This window comes from Andrographis paniculata, unplaced genomic scaffold, assembly GCF_009805555.1.
Source record: "Andrographis paniculata isolate CXL003 unplaced genomic scaffold, ASM980555v1 Contig82END, whole genome shotgun sequence".
NCBI classification, from domain to species: Eukaryota; Viridiplantae; Streptophyta; class Magnoliopsida; order Lamiales; family Acanthaceae; genus Andrographis; species Andrographis paniculata.
Window position 1 is genome coordinate 3,947,746 of NW_026137620.1, and position 17,391 is coordinate 3,965,136.

The window sequence follows — 17,391 nt, forward strand, 5'->3', positions numbered from 1 at the left end:
TCTTTATTTTAAAAAAAAATATATAAAATGACATATTTCACGTTGGTTCTTAAAATGGATTTAATTCTAGAAAGAAAAATATTTGTTTCAGGTATGCATGGCACATCCGAGATAGGGAACGTCTCGGGATATAGAAAGACGGGCTGAGTGAGTGAACTTACATCTATTTTATTATATGTAAATTTTTAACCGGAAAAACCTCTTGTTTAGGAGCGTGTTTGTAAATATTCATAAATCAAATTTTGTTATATAATAATGCGCTTTTATGATTAATTTTAGCCTTAACACTGTATTGTGGGGCCCAAATCAGGAGGTAACGACCTCATGATGCAGTGTGGCGGTAGCATTTCTAGTATGATCCAACTGGGGGTGTTACAACATTATTTGATAATCTGGAACATTTCTCTACTCTATGACCTGGATACATGTAGTACTTGCAGTCAGTAGGTTGTAATGACAACTATCTAGCATTTTGTGTCGTTTTGTGGTTTATGTTCTAATTTCTATTTTTGTTCTTTTTAGACTTCTATTTCTTAGTAGTAGATGACTTATTCTCTGGGACTTTGATATCAATTAATAGACCACCACGAACAAATGTAGTTTATTTTCTTTGATAGGATTTACAAAACCCTATTCCTTTGTGATCTCCATAACATTCTCCATTAGAAAGAACTTTATCAAATTTCTCTTTTCCCCTTCGAAGTCTATCATTTTCATCTTTCAAGTTTTGATTCTCAGTCCTTAGATTCTCTGATTTAGCTATCTTCTCATTGATATCCTTCCTCAGCTTCTCAATCTCATTATCAAGCTTCTCAGTTTGATTTTTCAATTGATAGATTGTACTCAACAACTATTTATTTTTCACCAAATATTTCTTTTGTTTAGAAACAATCTCCTAATAGACTTCAATCAACTCATTTGCATAAAGATTCCTAGATTTCTCAGTAGTTTTAGTAATAGGGACTTTATTCTCTTTTCTTACTTTATCAACACCAACCATAAATGCCATTAGTTCATATTTTTCATATGGTTCTTCACCGCCAACACATTCTTCTTCCTGGCTGTCACTCCATGTGACTTGATAAACACTTTTTTATTTCACCGTTGGGCACTTAGATATAATCTATCTAACTCCACCACATCCATATTAGGTACGTTGTTAAACTGTTTAAGGCCTAGTAAACACAATAAATTTATTCTAGAATCCATTATCAAACTTTTTTTTAAGCTTGTTGTATTTTGATTATTTTTGCTCAGTTTATTTTTGTTTGAAATTAATATAATCACATCACGATAAATATTTATAATATGGAATTTTCTATACTTCAGTTTGACTGCACGTTTTTCACACACTTAATGTCATACTTTTGGGAGTTTCATCTTTGAGATGATTCATTTCATAGCACACCAATGCACCATGCAAGTCATCCAAGTTCATATCTCTCAACTTTGATGGTTTATCGAGTATAATCACTTTTGGTTTGAAATTCTTTGTGAGTGTTCTGAGCATCTTCTTCACCAACCTTCTTTCTTCAAAATGCATTTCCAAGGCTATAGCTTGATTAACTGACACGACCACACTTACACTATACTACTAACACCAATTTACATATACGTAAATGATAAACATGCTATAATCCCTTTTAATTACTTACATCTATAAAAACCTATTCACCTGCTATAAATTTTTGTTTTCAGCAAAACATAACATAACTCAACAGTAACCTATTAACATTCATCAAAAGGATCTCAAACCTTATCAAAAACTACACAATCGACATACTATTTATAACAATATCATACAACTTCTAAAACAGACGTAATATAGCACAACGGAAGCAAAATAAGCCACGGTCCTGCCTGCAAGTCGTCATCTATGTACACGGTAACTCAAAATGCCTGTAAGAGCGCCATGGCTACTCCAGTCTGTCCACCAAGTCATATATCATCAGGATTACCTACAATGCATAAACTGAGTGAGATTTATAAATCTCCGTAAGTAGAAATTATGCATGATGTGAAGTTTATCTCAAAATTCTCACTATGCAGAATGTGCTATCGTTTGAAATTCACCAATTTATTTATGAAATACTCTCCAGGGCTCCTAGACACACTGTTATACACCGGAAGAGCTCAATATCCATATATTTAAATCAAATGGTGGCCTACACCAGGTAGCCTACACCGGGTTTCCTCGTAAGGTTTCCCCGGGTCGCTTCTTCCCAGGTCGCCTTTTCCGAATGCATTGTTTATGCATTGTATGTAAAGTCACAATAGACGGTGGCCTACACCAGGGTAGCCTACACCAGGTTTCCCCAGGTCGCTTCTTCCCAGGTCGCCTCTCCCGCCCGCGGTGTATAATCAGCGGTCTAACATAGTAAAACCATTTTATTTCATTTCAATGCATAATATGAATGCTTAATGAAAATGCAATGCAACATATTTCACAATATACAGATATTATTGAACTCACTAGTTCAAACCACATCAATTTTGAAGCTCACAGACTCCTTCAACATCAAATATAAAGTTCACAGGCTCAACCATATCACATACAGAGCTCACAGGCTGAAACCAATGTATATACGGAGCTCGCGGGCTCAAATCACATAATCACATAATATTAATCACATATTACAGTTTTTTGATATTCACATATTATCAAACAAACATAAATAACTCACAAAATAATAAATTTATGCATTGTAGTTGCAAATGAGTTTCTATTTACCTGAAGTTCGCCAAAAACGTCAATAATCCTAACTTTTAAAGCCCTTTTCACGATTCCAGTCTCGTATCTCATAACAATTAATTACAAATATTACTCCAATTTACTAAATAATTATTTCTACTCAAAACTTCCTTTACTTAGTAAAATAGTAATAATTCGTGAACACGAAAAATACTTGAACTAGGCTTTTAACAAATTCGGCGTCAAAATTTTTTTTTTTTCCTTCGCATTGCCTCACCTCTGTCTTTCTCCCTGGTTTCGCAATTGATATGGATGTGGGTTTGATTGAGGTGGGGGTGGGGATTATTACCCCGCCCCCACCGCCTTAATATATTATTTATTTATTTATTTATTATTATTATTATTATTATTATTATTATTATTATTATTATTTTCATTATTATTATTTTATTTATTTTACTTTTTATTTAACTATCAAAATAAATTTTCAAGTCATTTATATTTAACTTACACCATTAATATCCAAATAATTTACCCAACCTATTTGTATCCTACTAGAATCTCATATAAATTATGATAATATTTTCTTATTAATAAACGGGTAAGGCATATACCAAATTATAAACAATTTAACATATAAGTAATTTACCAGCACCTAAAATATGTAATATATATTAGCCAATGAGTAGTGAGAAACTCGGGTATCACATTAACAATGTCCTTAAACCTATTATAATATTCTGAAACCGTTTCATCTTCATTAATCTTCAGCCCTTTGAATAATGTTTAAACATGCTCTAGTTTTGATTTTCTGACTTGAATAGACTATTCAATGCTTTCTCCAAAATATCTCATGTTTCCTTAGCAATCTTGCAGTTGGATATCAACTTGGATTGATTTTCGTCCACAGCGTTGAAGATGGAATAAATTGCCTTCGTGTTTGCAATTTCAACAGTTTTTTCATTCAAAGTCCACTCTTTTTTGGGCTTCATCAAAACAATGGGAACATAATTCTCTCTTTAAAAAGTTTTCTTTGGATGAGATCATGCGAACTCGATAGCATCAAACACATCTTCTCCTTGAGACATCATAAAAACATCCATTTTTGTTTTTTTAGCTTCTACAATCAGTTCCATCTAGCAATGGAGGTCGTGAAGTTGAAACACCTTTCTTACTTATTTTCAGAATTGTAAGATGATCTACTCAACAACTTAGAGAAATTGTTCTAATACCAAATGTTGAAAAATATGCTCGATCAAATCTATTTCGACACCTTAAATAGGGTCAACTCTCGAAAAGTAGTTATCTCAGACTAATAACAACCTACTACTAACAAAATAAATGCAAAACTCCAAAACAGTAAATAAGACAAGGTATCTGGTAATCCCGCTCGGTTGTAAATCTACCTACATCTTGTGGATCCAATCCAGGAGAATAACTACTATAATAAATCATTATTACAAAAGTAAAACAACCACAAAACTCCTTCAACTCATTCCTCTACAATGGCTAACAATGGATTACCTTCACAGGATTTGATTATCACAAATGCATACTAACAATAGCCACAGAGTAAGGCAGCTCAGAGATTGGTCATCTCCTCTGGTTGGAACTCCGATTAACTCCGTTCTTCAATGACTTCTCCGGCGAGATAAGATGTTAAACACACATTAAAAAATTGTGGTGATAAAGAGGGACAAATGTGAGAGCTTCGAACAATAGTTTCTCTCTCTAGAATGAACTCTCAGAATGATTAAAACCACAATCTTTTGTCCCGTGGTTGAATAAACAACCTCGGAAAATAGTTTGCAAAACATCCATTAATTTTTGTTTGCACTGAAATGAAGTGTTGCATTTCTCAGTGTATCTGGCATGTTTTGTATCTGGCATGTTTTGACCTTCCCAAAATATCCTTTTTGTCTCTTATATGGACTTGAAAAAGTAGACAAATGATAAAGACAAACACACCTAGACTTGTTGTAGAGTTGCAGTTACAGATTATCTGCAACACATTTGCTTGAAATGGAACGAACAAGCAGCTGCTTAGGAAAAATGAATTTGTCGATATGCCAAAAAAGATGAAAGGGTATTTGCTTTCATAATATCCATTCACATATCCCCACATCCGTTTTCTTGGCAATAAATTCTTCGTCACACAAATTCAAAATGAGTAATTGTTGTCATCCAAACGGATAATAATACATTGCAACAAATCATGATTTTCACTTGTCATAAAAAATAGTAAACACCCAATAATCTCTAAAACAAAAGACCAAAAGTACAGATTATTATCAACAAAAGAAGATTTGATTCCAAAGAGTACAAAAGGCAAAGGTTCTTATTCTAAAAAAGTTCATAACTTAATAATGAAGAACAATGGTTGCACAGTGCTTCTCCCATAACTCCCTAAGGAACTCAATTCGCAGTTTGATCTATGAACCACATGTATTGAATCAATTTCTTCTAACACCATGAAAGATTACTTGCATTCAAACATAATTTAGGAATAGAAAATATATAAGAAGAGGTAAATCAAAAGAGAATGAGAAAATGCTGCCATTGGTCAAAATAAAAAACAATCTTAAGGAAAAAAATAAATCAAACAAATAAACTATTCTAAGAATCTTAGCCCAACTTAAATCATCAAAAGAACATACAAGATAAAAATCATCAAAAGAACATACTAAACATTACTACTACTAATAATTTGATGTATTATAAATCATGCCATATTTTAATAAAAAATTATATAACATATTAAAAACAAAAATAATTTATAATATGAATTTTTTTTTTGAAAAATATTATTGTATATATAATGAAAATGAGGAAATGAAAACACAATTATTTGTTAGTAATATTTCTAGAATCCTTCAAAAGTAGTCGTTGTTTGCTAGTAGTCATGTAATCATCTTTTCCTCTTTAGTTAACAAAGCTTTATCATAGTTTCACCTATTCCCATTTGAAGTAAGTGATTTTACTGAGCTCTAAATTTGGCGTGGAGAGACAGACATGACTGTGACATGACCAAATTGTGTTTAATCTGATACTGAAAAGAAAAAGGCCAACTAAACAGATTCTTAAGTAATAATTAAAGTGGATGAAGTTAAGTTTATGATTCATACCTGGACACGTTTCGAGTGAATTTGCTTAACTTTAAGACTGATTAATTACTAATCAATCATGTAGATGATAAATCTGATATGAAACAACTTGCTAATCACAACCACTGGTGGTTTATTCAGTGGCGGAGCTAGAAAAAAAAATTTATTGGTTGCACAATATATAAACTTAAAAATAAAATAAATTATAAGACTCGATGTATTAAAAAATAATTATAATGTAATATTATTTTGTATATTTATGTTTTAGAATATAAATTAATTATTTTAATTGGATTGAATTTTAATTATTTGGGTGTTTGATATTTTAAATTTTAAATAATCCACCTAATTTTTTAAAAATAATAATGCAATTTTAAATTTTAAATGGGGGCACTATAATTTTTTAGTGATAGCACATTTATTAAATCATAAAAAATTTCTTTTGATGAATAAAATCACTGGTGGCATATACCATCGTTCCACAAAAGAAGGATCCGCCCCTGAGTTCATTTACAGACATATAATGATAAGAGTAATAATTAAATTAGGTGAACATTAATATATATATATATATGTGTATATTTACACATTTCTGAAACATGTTTGTAGAACTTTATGTCATTCTAGCTCTACTTTAACCTAACTGGGGTTTTAATTTGGTGATAAAAATATACAATCCATAGTAGTTAAACACACCGAATTTTATGAGAACTTCGAAATCAAGTATGCTTGGAAAGAGTAGTTTTAGAATGGATAACTTCACGGGAAGTCCTCACCCTAAAAAATGATGTTAAAAGCATTTGGGATGTGAAAATTAGAGTGTATATTGAAATGTACTAATTTATTTTTACAATTTAAGTGTTTTTTCATTTGTTTTGAGTGTGGTATTTGGAGTTGAACTATACATATATGAATAATTGTTAGATATAATAGCTTGGTTCTCCCGACACTTATTTTTCAATCGCCATTCACAAAATCAAACAAATCTATTAATGAGAATATGATAAATACCATAATCGATAAAAAAATATTAAAAATAAAAATAAAAGAATATGTACATTTTACATAAAATGGAATTTTAAAATATACAATTATTATTAATAAAAAAATTGGCAACATCTTAATATTAATCCAAGACCACCAAATGTACATAACAAATATGTTCCCTAATATCTCCAATTTGTGGCACAATGATCCTAAAGGTATAGTAACTTATCATCTTCGAATTATATGACATTCTAATATTGCAGAACTTAGACAAACTAAAAGAAGAACAACAAATCCGTATTAGAAGTGTTAGAAATTTTGGATAAAAAATAATGAGATTGCCTTATTGATCATCAAAATAAGGAGCCTATATATAGGCAATACAAAACTGACTCGATAGACTCAAATTTAAGTAATCTAATCTATGCATAAGATCAAATCTAGATATAAATTGTGTTTGTTTGGGGGTTTGGATTTTGAGTTGGGATTTGAATAGTAAAAATTATGAATTTGAATAGTTGTATGATGTGATATAAATAGGTGTAGATGTGATGTTTTGAATGTAAAATTGATTTTTAGTATAATATAAAAAATGAAAAATAAGTGTTTAATTTCATGTTTTTGAGGGTGGGGGAAATGGGATGAATAGTGGACTGAAAATCCAATCCCCCAAAATATTATCTAAAACTGAATATCTAAAATATCTCAACATCCCCCTCAAACTCAAGTGGTATAACAAAAACCAACTTGAGTTTGATAAGAAATTTGAATATAAACATAAAAAAGAAAACATAAATAAAATTAGTAGTTGACTCTCCACCCACCAGACCAAAAAACGAGATGACTCTCCACCAAAGCCGAAAACGAGATGACGCTCCACCGGAACCGAAAACGACATGACTCCACCGAAGCCGAACACGAGATGACTCTCCACTGGAGCCGAAAACCACATGACTCCACCGAAGCCGAAAACGAGATGGCCAAAAACAAGATGACTTCACCGAAGCAAAAAACGACATGACTCCACTAGAGCCGAAAATGACATCACTCCACTGGAGCCGAAAACAAGATGACTCCACCGGAGCCTAAAACGACATGACTCCACTGGAGCCGAAGACAAGATTACTCCACCAGAGCTGAAAACGACATGACTCCACTGGAGCAAAAAAACCACATGACTCCACCGGAGTTGAAAACCACATAACTCCACCGAAGGCAAAAACGAGATGACTGAAAACGAGATGACTCCACCGGAGCCTAAAACGACATGACTCCACCGGAGCAAAAAATGACATGACTCAACCAGAGCCTAAAACGACATGATCCCACCGGAGCCGTAAATGACAAGACTCTACCGGAGCCGAAAACGATACGACTCCACTGGAGCCGAAAATGCGATAACTCCACCGGAGCTAAAAAACGAGATGACGCTCCACCGGAGCCGAAAATGAGATGACGCTCCACCGGAGGCGAAAACGAGATGACTCTACCGGAGCCGAAAAACGAGATGACGCTCCACCGGAGCCGAAAACGAGATGAATTGCAAACATCGGACATATCAAATCGCACGCAGGCAACAGACAAACAACGGACAAATGACATATCATAGACAGATTTCAGCAACAAATAAGTAACGAAAGATGGCAGATCGCATGCAGGCAACAACAGATGGTAGATCGTACGCAGTAATATACATGCAACGACAGATGACAGATCGCACGCAGCAACAAACATACAACGGACATATGGCAGATCGTTTTAGATCGCTTGCAGGCGATAGACAAGCAGCAAAGAGTTCAGATTGCACACAGGCAACAGACAAGCAGCGGACAGATGACCGAGACAGATTTGCAAAAAGACAACTTGCAAAGGCATGATCTCAAAATCACAAGACCTCCGAGTACAATCCAGGTTGAATGTACCCGGAGAAACATGGGTTTGTAGGCTATATCTATGGCATGAGAAAAATAGGCTCTGATACCATGTTAAAAATTTTGGGGGAAAATAATGAGATTGTCTTATTGATCATAAAAATAAGGAGCCTATATATAGACAATATAAAATAGACTCGATAGACTCAAATTTAAGTAATTTAATCTATGAATAAGATCAAATCTAGATATAAGTCTACTAAATTTAAAACCGAATATCTAAAATATCTCTACAAGAAGAAATGAAAGTTGTTGGAATATCAACCGGAGACTCGCTGAAAATAATGTCGGAAAAGATGAAAAAAAGAATCAAGGAATATAAGGGAAAAGAAAGTGATCGTGGTGTGTATAAATAGATGCCCATAAAGCCTTTTTTATAGGCATTGAAATGAGGGTTGTCATCAAATTCGTCATAAATATCGACGTTATATCTTTAATATTCAGTAACCTCCTGTCAAAAATTTTAAAATTTATTTCATTCATGATGATTAAAAATTTATTTATATTTAAGATAAATTTTATTATTTAATTGTAATAATTAAAATTTTATTCAAATAATTTTGCAAATATAATTTATACACTAACATATATATGTATAATAGAGTGTATATATATTAATGTAAATTAAATAGATTTTTAATTAAAAAAATTATTTTAAGTTTAAAATGAATAAAAAAAGTATTATGTAAATATTATACTATGGATTTAATAATTATATCAAAATTTTTATTTTAAAGAATATTTATTAATTTTATTAAAAAAATTTAAAAAAAAATAGAGTGATATGACAAATATATAATATTCATAATAAGTATTGTAAATTTTAAATTTTAATAAATATGTTAATTATGACTGCATTAATTATATCATACTACAATTATATGATCTATAATTATAGGTAGGAGATCAAATGCTAAAATAATAATTTCAGCACATATGCTGAATGTGTAAAAATAAACTATGTTAATTTATATTATTAAACTAGTGTGAAACCCGGGCTATGCACGGGGTGAAATTACGTCGGATATATTGTAACATAATTATATACAAATATAAGTAAAAAAAAAGAAGAATAAGATATACAAAATAGTACACACGTAGTGGCAAAAATTTATAAATCATAAAATTTAAATAAAATTCGTTTTTATAAATTACCATCAAATCTTAAAGTGCCAAGAAATAAAAAAATAAAAGAGTTATAATTATGAAGATCGTAATTTTGTAAATTATATTATATAACAATTTAATTTATTTAAATAATACTATGAAAAAAATGATAGTAATTTAACAAATAGACTCATAATCAAACAAAGAGTTTTATGAAATATATTATGTTATACGTCTTTAATAGTTAAATTCTATAATTACATTTAAATATTATATTTACAAATATTCTATCACAATTTTTAATAAAGACTATTTGCATAAGTGGATAAAAAAAAAAGTCTCATATTTGTAAGAATAGATTTCATTAAAAACACTCTGCTAATTTTATGAAATATATTTTGTTCTTGAACAAAATAAATTGATATTAGTAAATTATACTTTCAAAAAAATGGTAATAATTTAACAAATAAACTAATAATTAATTTTTTAAACAAATTCTCCTTATAGAATTATATAGAGTTATTTATATTTGTCTTTTGTACTTAAATTCTATACTTATATTTAAATATATTATTCGCAAATATTTTATCACAATTTTCAACAACAAAGATTTTTGTGCATAAGTGGGTACCAAAAATATATATATCTCATATTTGTAAGTGACATATTATTCATTAAAAAAACTTAACTAATTTTATAATAACATACCCACCACTTTAAAAAACACAAATATTGCCAACATCAGAAGATGATGCCAATAACAAATGTAAAACCATAAATATATTTTACGAAAGGAAAGAAAACTATTTTTAAACATCGTGCGTGCATTTATGATTAATGCCGATTGCATTGATTCATCCACTGATCAAGAGAATGTATAAATATAAATAATTGCAAAGTCTTAAAAATATTAAAATAAAAAATAATAACAAAAAATCTTCGGTACAAAAATTTTGTCCGGCTTAACAGTACTCTTCAAATCTCAAATGTCACTTCAACCTGCCAAAATTAAGTAATCATAAATACTTCATATGAACAAAATTAAGGACTATGATTATTGTCCAAATAGTTTAATAATCGTACACTAATATAATAATAAATGTAAACCTTGAAAAGTGAAATTATATATGTTCACGCCTCTTCGTGAGAGTCAAGTCCTACCTGAGAAAATAAAAATATGAAACATAAAAATGTCAAAATATAAAATAAAGTAAACCAACTAAAAAAATATTCAAAAATATTAACAATTGATGTGCAGGAACCCTATGTACAAGATAATTTTAGATAAAAGAAAAAGAGAAGTGTCTGATGTTAAGTAAGAACTGTATGACATGGTGAGATGTAGTGCCATTCAAGTATGAAAAAAAAGTATGTGAGAATTAGAGTTTTTTTTAGTACAAAGAAGAGAATGTAGAAGAAGAAAAGATGAAGACAGAAGCACAAAAATATAAAGGAAAGTGAAAAATTAAAATAAGATGTTTAAATAATATTGAATTCAAAGAAATACTTCATAAGAACAAAATTAAGGATAATGATTATTGTCCAAATAGCCTAATAATCAAACACTAATATAATCATAAATGTAAACATTTGGAAGGTGAAATTATGCAGGAACACAGTGTAGAGGATGATTTTAGATAAGAGAAGAAGAAAATGTGTAATAATTACTGTAAGAATTGTATGATGGTGAGATGTAGAAAAATATGTGAGAATTACAGTTTTTTTTTAAGTAGAAATAAGAGAATGCAGAAGTAGAGAAGATAAAGACAAAAATACGGAAAAAAAAAAAGTGAAAAATTAAAATGAGAGGTTTAAATAATATTGAATGCAAAGAAAAACTCTGCAACTCATTGTATTTAAAAAATTATAAAAAATAATTATTATAACTTTTCAGTAAGTAATTATTATAAAAACAAAAAGGAAAAACTTTGTATCTTCAATATGAGATTTGTATTTTAAAAATAAAAATAAAGTGTTCAATTTTTCAGAAAAAGTAATAATTATAGAAAAACCTATATCTTCTTTAACAATTGATCATTATTTTTATTTATATTCATAATATATTGTTTAATTAATACATAATTTAATTTATTTACTCTTTTGTATCTATAATTTATAACAAAATGGATAATATAATTATTAGAATCAAATTATTATAAAAATGAATTAGAGTTTCTCAACTTTAAAATGAATTAGAATTAAAATTAATTATTATAATTTTTTAATAAGTAATTATTATAAAAAAAAAAAAAGAAAAACTTTGTATCTTCAATATGAGATTTGTATTTTAAAAATAAAATAAAGTGTTCAACTTTTCAGAAAAGTAATGATTATAGAAAAACCTATATCTTCTTTAACAATTGATCATTATTTTTATTTATATTTATAATGTATTGTTTAATTAATACATAATTTAATTTATTTACTCTTTTGTATCTATATTAAAATATTTATAACAAAACAGATAATATAATTATTATAATCAAATTATTATAAAAATGAATTAGAATTTCTCAACTTTAAAATGAATTAAAATTAAATTTAATTATTATAACTTTTTAATAAGTAATTATTATAAAAAAAGAAAAAACTTTGCATCTTCAATATGAAACTTGTATTTTTAAAAAAAAATAAAGTGTTCTTTTCAAAAAAAAAATAATAATTATAGAAAAATCTATATTTTCTTTAACAATTTATCATTATTTATATTTATAATGTATAGTTTTATTAATACATAATTTAATTTACTTACTCTTTTGTATCTATATTAAAATATTTATAAAAAAATAGATAATATAATTATTAGAATCAAATTATATAACATAAACATATAAAATTATATAAAAAATATATAAGTTAATATTATAATTTACATATTAATTTTTTTCTAATAGCTATATACAGAAAATTGATACTCATCTATTTTCATTACATTGTAATTATAATTTTATATTTAAAAAAAAAATACTTTTCTCCAGTATATCCACAATTGAACAATGGGGCACTACACAACACAACAGGGTTGGGTTGGACCTCACAGTGCTGACACATTTGCAGAGAAAGGTTCAAAGAAAAAAATAAAGAAAAACAAAAAATGAGAAGAACAAAAAAATATTGTATAAATTCATTTTTTTTACATGCGTGGAAGTAGATCTACATTTAAAAAAAAAAAAGAAGAAATAAATAGAATAACAAAAAAACAAATCTTAAAAACAAAGAATGAGAAGAGCAAAAAAAAAATTCGTATAAACTCAATTTTTTTATATGTGTGAAAATAGATTAAGATTAAAAAACAAAAAAAAAATTACCCGTAATTCCATCAAACAACAGCTAGAGCTTTAAAACCGTGAGGGGTGGAGTGGTGTGCAGCGAGATATGGATTGATGGCGATGGAGAGCCTGCGAATTTGCAAATATATGTTGGAGATAATTAAAAATAAATTTTAAAAAAAGAATAAAGAGATAAAATGTAAATAAATTACCAGTGTTTTGAATGGGGGCAGTGCAGGATGAGATTTTGGAGTACGGTGTAGCTGCGGCCGATGGCAAAATCTGAAGATAAAAGACGGAAAAGAAAGAGAGTTTTGGGAGGGACGACGGTTGTGAGAACAAATTAAGGTTTCAGAGAGAGTTTTTTAAATTAGGGTTTCAGAGAGAGTTTTTTAAATTAGGGTTTGGGAGAGAGTTTTTTTTATTTATAATTAATATTAAAATATTTGTGTAATTGAGATAAATATTTAATTAAAAAAATAAAATCTTATAAATTAAACAGAATAATCAATCAAATATTTTAACCAATAAGATTTTTTTTAAAAAATTCAAAAATACTAGAAATTCAAGCTTTTCATTGGGTGGTCCTACAGTGAGTTCAAATATAGATATATATATATATGATTATGTAATTAATATAATTAAAAATAATTAAGTTTTAGTTGTCAGCATGTGTGCTGAATTTATTATTTCAGCACTGGATCCATGCTGATAATTATAAGATGTTAATGGTAACGTATTAATTGTAGCAATTAACATAATTATTAATATTAAAAATTCAAAAAAATGATAAAAAAGATTTGATCACATGAGACCACCCACCTCAAATACATAATATATAGATAATAATAATAATTAGTATTATTTATTATTATTATTATTATTATTATTATTATTATATATTGTATTAAATTATAATAACTAAAAATTTAATTAAATTATTAACAACAACATCATTCCAAATACATTTGTTTTTCGGATAAATATTTTATTGGAGGAAAATTCAATTATTTTATAAAATTTATATAAATTACATTTCAAAAAAAATAAAATAATAATTATCAAAAAATTTGATGATTTACGTTGAATCGAGGATAAAACATCGACTTATAAAATGAATACATTCCGATAATACCTATAATTTATGACATAACGATAAAAAGATGTTTATGTCCATATTAGGTGAAAATCTAATATTTCAGAATTCCAACGAACTAAATTGTAAAAAAAAAATATTGTGTCCGAAGGCGTCAACACGAAGGAGAGTTACCGTGGTACGAAAGATTAATATATGTTTTTTATTAAAAAATAAAAAAATATATTTTAATATGAATTCTACTGATTTGATATAAATAAATAAATAATATAAAAATTAGCAAATTAATTTTCATATAATAATACGTACACAATTTATTAATTTTATAAATATCTTAATATAATTTTACTTAAATATAATGTTAATATTATAGTTTTTTTATACTATATTTTGTAGAATATATTAAAGTATTGTATCATAATAAATTTTATTTATAACTAATTTAACACTATGTAATTAATACAAAATAATTAATTAAAATGTATTGATGATGGTCAATTAGTATAAATAATTATAACTACCACTAATTATGAATTTAAATGTAAATTAAAAATAGTATAAACTGTTTTTTAGTCTCGTAATTGGATTTTCTTATCATTTTAGTCCGTAAGTGAAGCCTGCCGCACACTAGTCCCATAAGTGAAAAATTTTCGCTGTTCTAGTCCTCCGATGCCGGAGACGCCCGCGTGGCTCGCCGGAGGTGATAAATGCCCTGAATCAACCCAAATTGTCGAGCGCAATACTAAGACTGATAAATCTTAGTAAGCAGCGGGTTCTATCGAGAACCCACGGTTAGGCCTCCGAGCAAGACTCGGGCAGTCAGGCACTTGTTCCAGCAAATAGTACAGACGGGTGTGCGTAGTAGACTGTTTGTCAACACTTGGAATAAAAGCCAATCCGGCCTGGCGGGATGACCAGCCATCGGACAGAAGTCGCCTCGAGAACGCTCAGTCTCGTGAGAATATTTCATTGAAGGGAGGATACAAAGCTAAGTGCCCAGAATCGTAATATGACCAAATGTGAGGTCGCGACGCAGGCTGACTAGGTTAGAAAAATACAGCCGTGCCCATAGCTCTGGAAACCACAATGGGCCAGCCCCCACAGGCTCACGCGAAGTCGAACTGGGGAGCTTGTCCAGTAAATCATTAATTCCGAGGCTAAGTCCAACATCATACTATACATATAATGGCGTTCAATATCGGTTCAGCCTCCCAACCCAACCCCTTTAAAGCGCAACATGCAAAGTATTTGTTGAACCAATATAAAAAGAAGGCATTGTTCTCGGATGGGTCCACATCGCCCGAAAGAATATTGGAGGCTAGAAATTGATTCACAGTGATATTGCTATCGTGGGCTACAAGAATAGCTAGGTGATCTAACCTACAAGATGGTGACAAGAGAGGTTCCACCATTTTTTAAGGCAAACCTAAGATGACCACTACGTCCAAAACCGTGGGAGTCAAAATCCCAACTGGAAATATGAAGGCATTAATACTCGGACTCCAAAAACATATCAGCGTATTCGCAATAAGATTATCACGAGGAAGGGAATCAGTACGCAAAGACAACATATCCCTAATCCCCATGTTATGCCACCACTCATCGAAATAAGTACCTAGTCTATCCATCCATAACTTGAAATCGGGAGCATCACAGGGTAACGAAATATTCTAGAAAGAAAACTATCAAGCTTGAACCAAGTTTGGGATAACAATAGCTTACCCCCTCCGACGATCTGGTCGAAGCCCTTGGATGGTGCATCTTCATTGTCCGTCACGAACGACCCAAGCACACACTGACCGCCGGGAAAGTTTGGGGCCGTCTCCTCCGCAAACATTGCCGACGTGTGACTGGTTTGGGCACCCGGTCTAGCTCAAGACATTTGAGTCCTCCCTGTGGTTCACACGCTATGAACCGCCAAACCGTGCCGGAAATCGCCGAACCGCGCCGAGAACCGCTGAACTGTGTCTAGAACCGCCAAATCGCTGCCGGGAACTGCCGAATCGCTACCGGGGGATGAATACCAAGGTCATCGTTGCTTGGCCTGGGGGCAGGGTGATCGCTTTTCATCGATGGGAAGAAGGAAAGAGAAGCGACGGTGGGGGATTTTGGGGGATAGGAGTGAAAAGGGGGACGATGGTTTTGCTCGATTGAGGAGAGAAGTTCAAGAGGAATCATTTGAATCTACGATGAGGTTTTGAAATAACGGCGAAGGGACCTGAGGGGAAATATCTGATGGGTGATGATGGTGACGTGATACAATACCCGTGCGAAGCAGTTGATTTGAAATAATACCTACTCTAACAAAATTATTCGGACTACAAATTAAAATTTATATCCTAAATAATTTTATTGAGACATTTGTACATTGGCACAACCTAAAGCCCAGCGAGTGGACCTGCTATCCCAGTTAACTCATTGCTCAGGAGCCCAGTTCACACAAGAGGAAGCCCATCTTGAATGGGATGATCGGTCAAGAAGGATTTGAGCAAGACTGAGATGATTGGAGAAAAAAAATGAATAAAACCTTATCCAATAACATTCAAAAAGAAAAACCACGCATAACAGACATATCATCATTTATTTTCTTCATATTTTCTTTGCAATCTTTCTTTTTTTAATTTTTTCTTTAAGGTTACTGTATTTTTTCAAATTTTTACAGCTTTTTTTTTCATTAATTTTAGTTTAATTTTTATGTTCGTTCTTGTTTTATTAGTCTTTTTCCTTTCCATTATGTTAATTATTTGGATATCGTGGGATAGCCCGGGTCCTTTCTTGAAGAGGCCGGAAAACCCTTCGAACAAATTAATTCTGACATACTTTTTCGATTACACCGTTGGTGGTGATTTTTTATGCATAACAAACATATCATCATTCATCTTCTTCATATTTTCTTTGCAATCTTTCTTTTCTAAATTTTTTTCAAGAACAATGTATTTTTCCAAATTTTTACAGTTTTTCTTTTCATTAATTTTAGTTTAATTTCCATGTTCCTTCTTGTTTTATTAGTCTTTTTGCCTTCCTGTTACGTTAGTTATTCGGATATCGTGAAATAGCCCGGATTTTTTCTTGAGGAGGCCGTAGAACCCTTCGAACAAATAAATTCCGACATAATTTTCCGATTTAACCATTGGTGGCGATTTTTTACGATAACAATTTTTAAAGTTAAATTAATTTTTAGGGTAACATAAAAAAATATATATAT

The 17,391-nt window shown here is 30.1% G+C and overlaps 1 long non-coding RNA gene across 1 annotated transcript; it reads right to left on the minus strand.

The window, feature by feature from the left end:
* Positions 1–10,714: 10,714 nt before the first annotated feature.
* LOC127241513 (uncharacterized) lies at positions 10,715–13,493 on the minus strand. Its single transcript, XR_007836551.1, has 4 exons — positions 13,303–13,493; positions 13,130–13,219; positions 10,929–10,982; positions 10,715–10,820 (listed from the first exon to the last, which is right to left on the minus strand). It is a non-coding gene; the product is annotated as an uncharacterized LOC127241513 (long non-coding RNA).
* Positions 13,494–17,391: the final 3,898 nt, after the last annotated feature.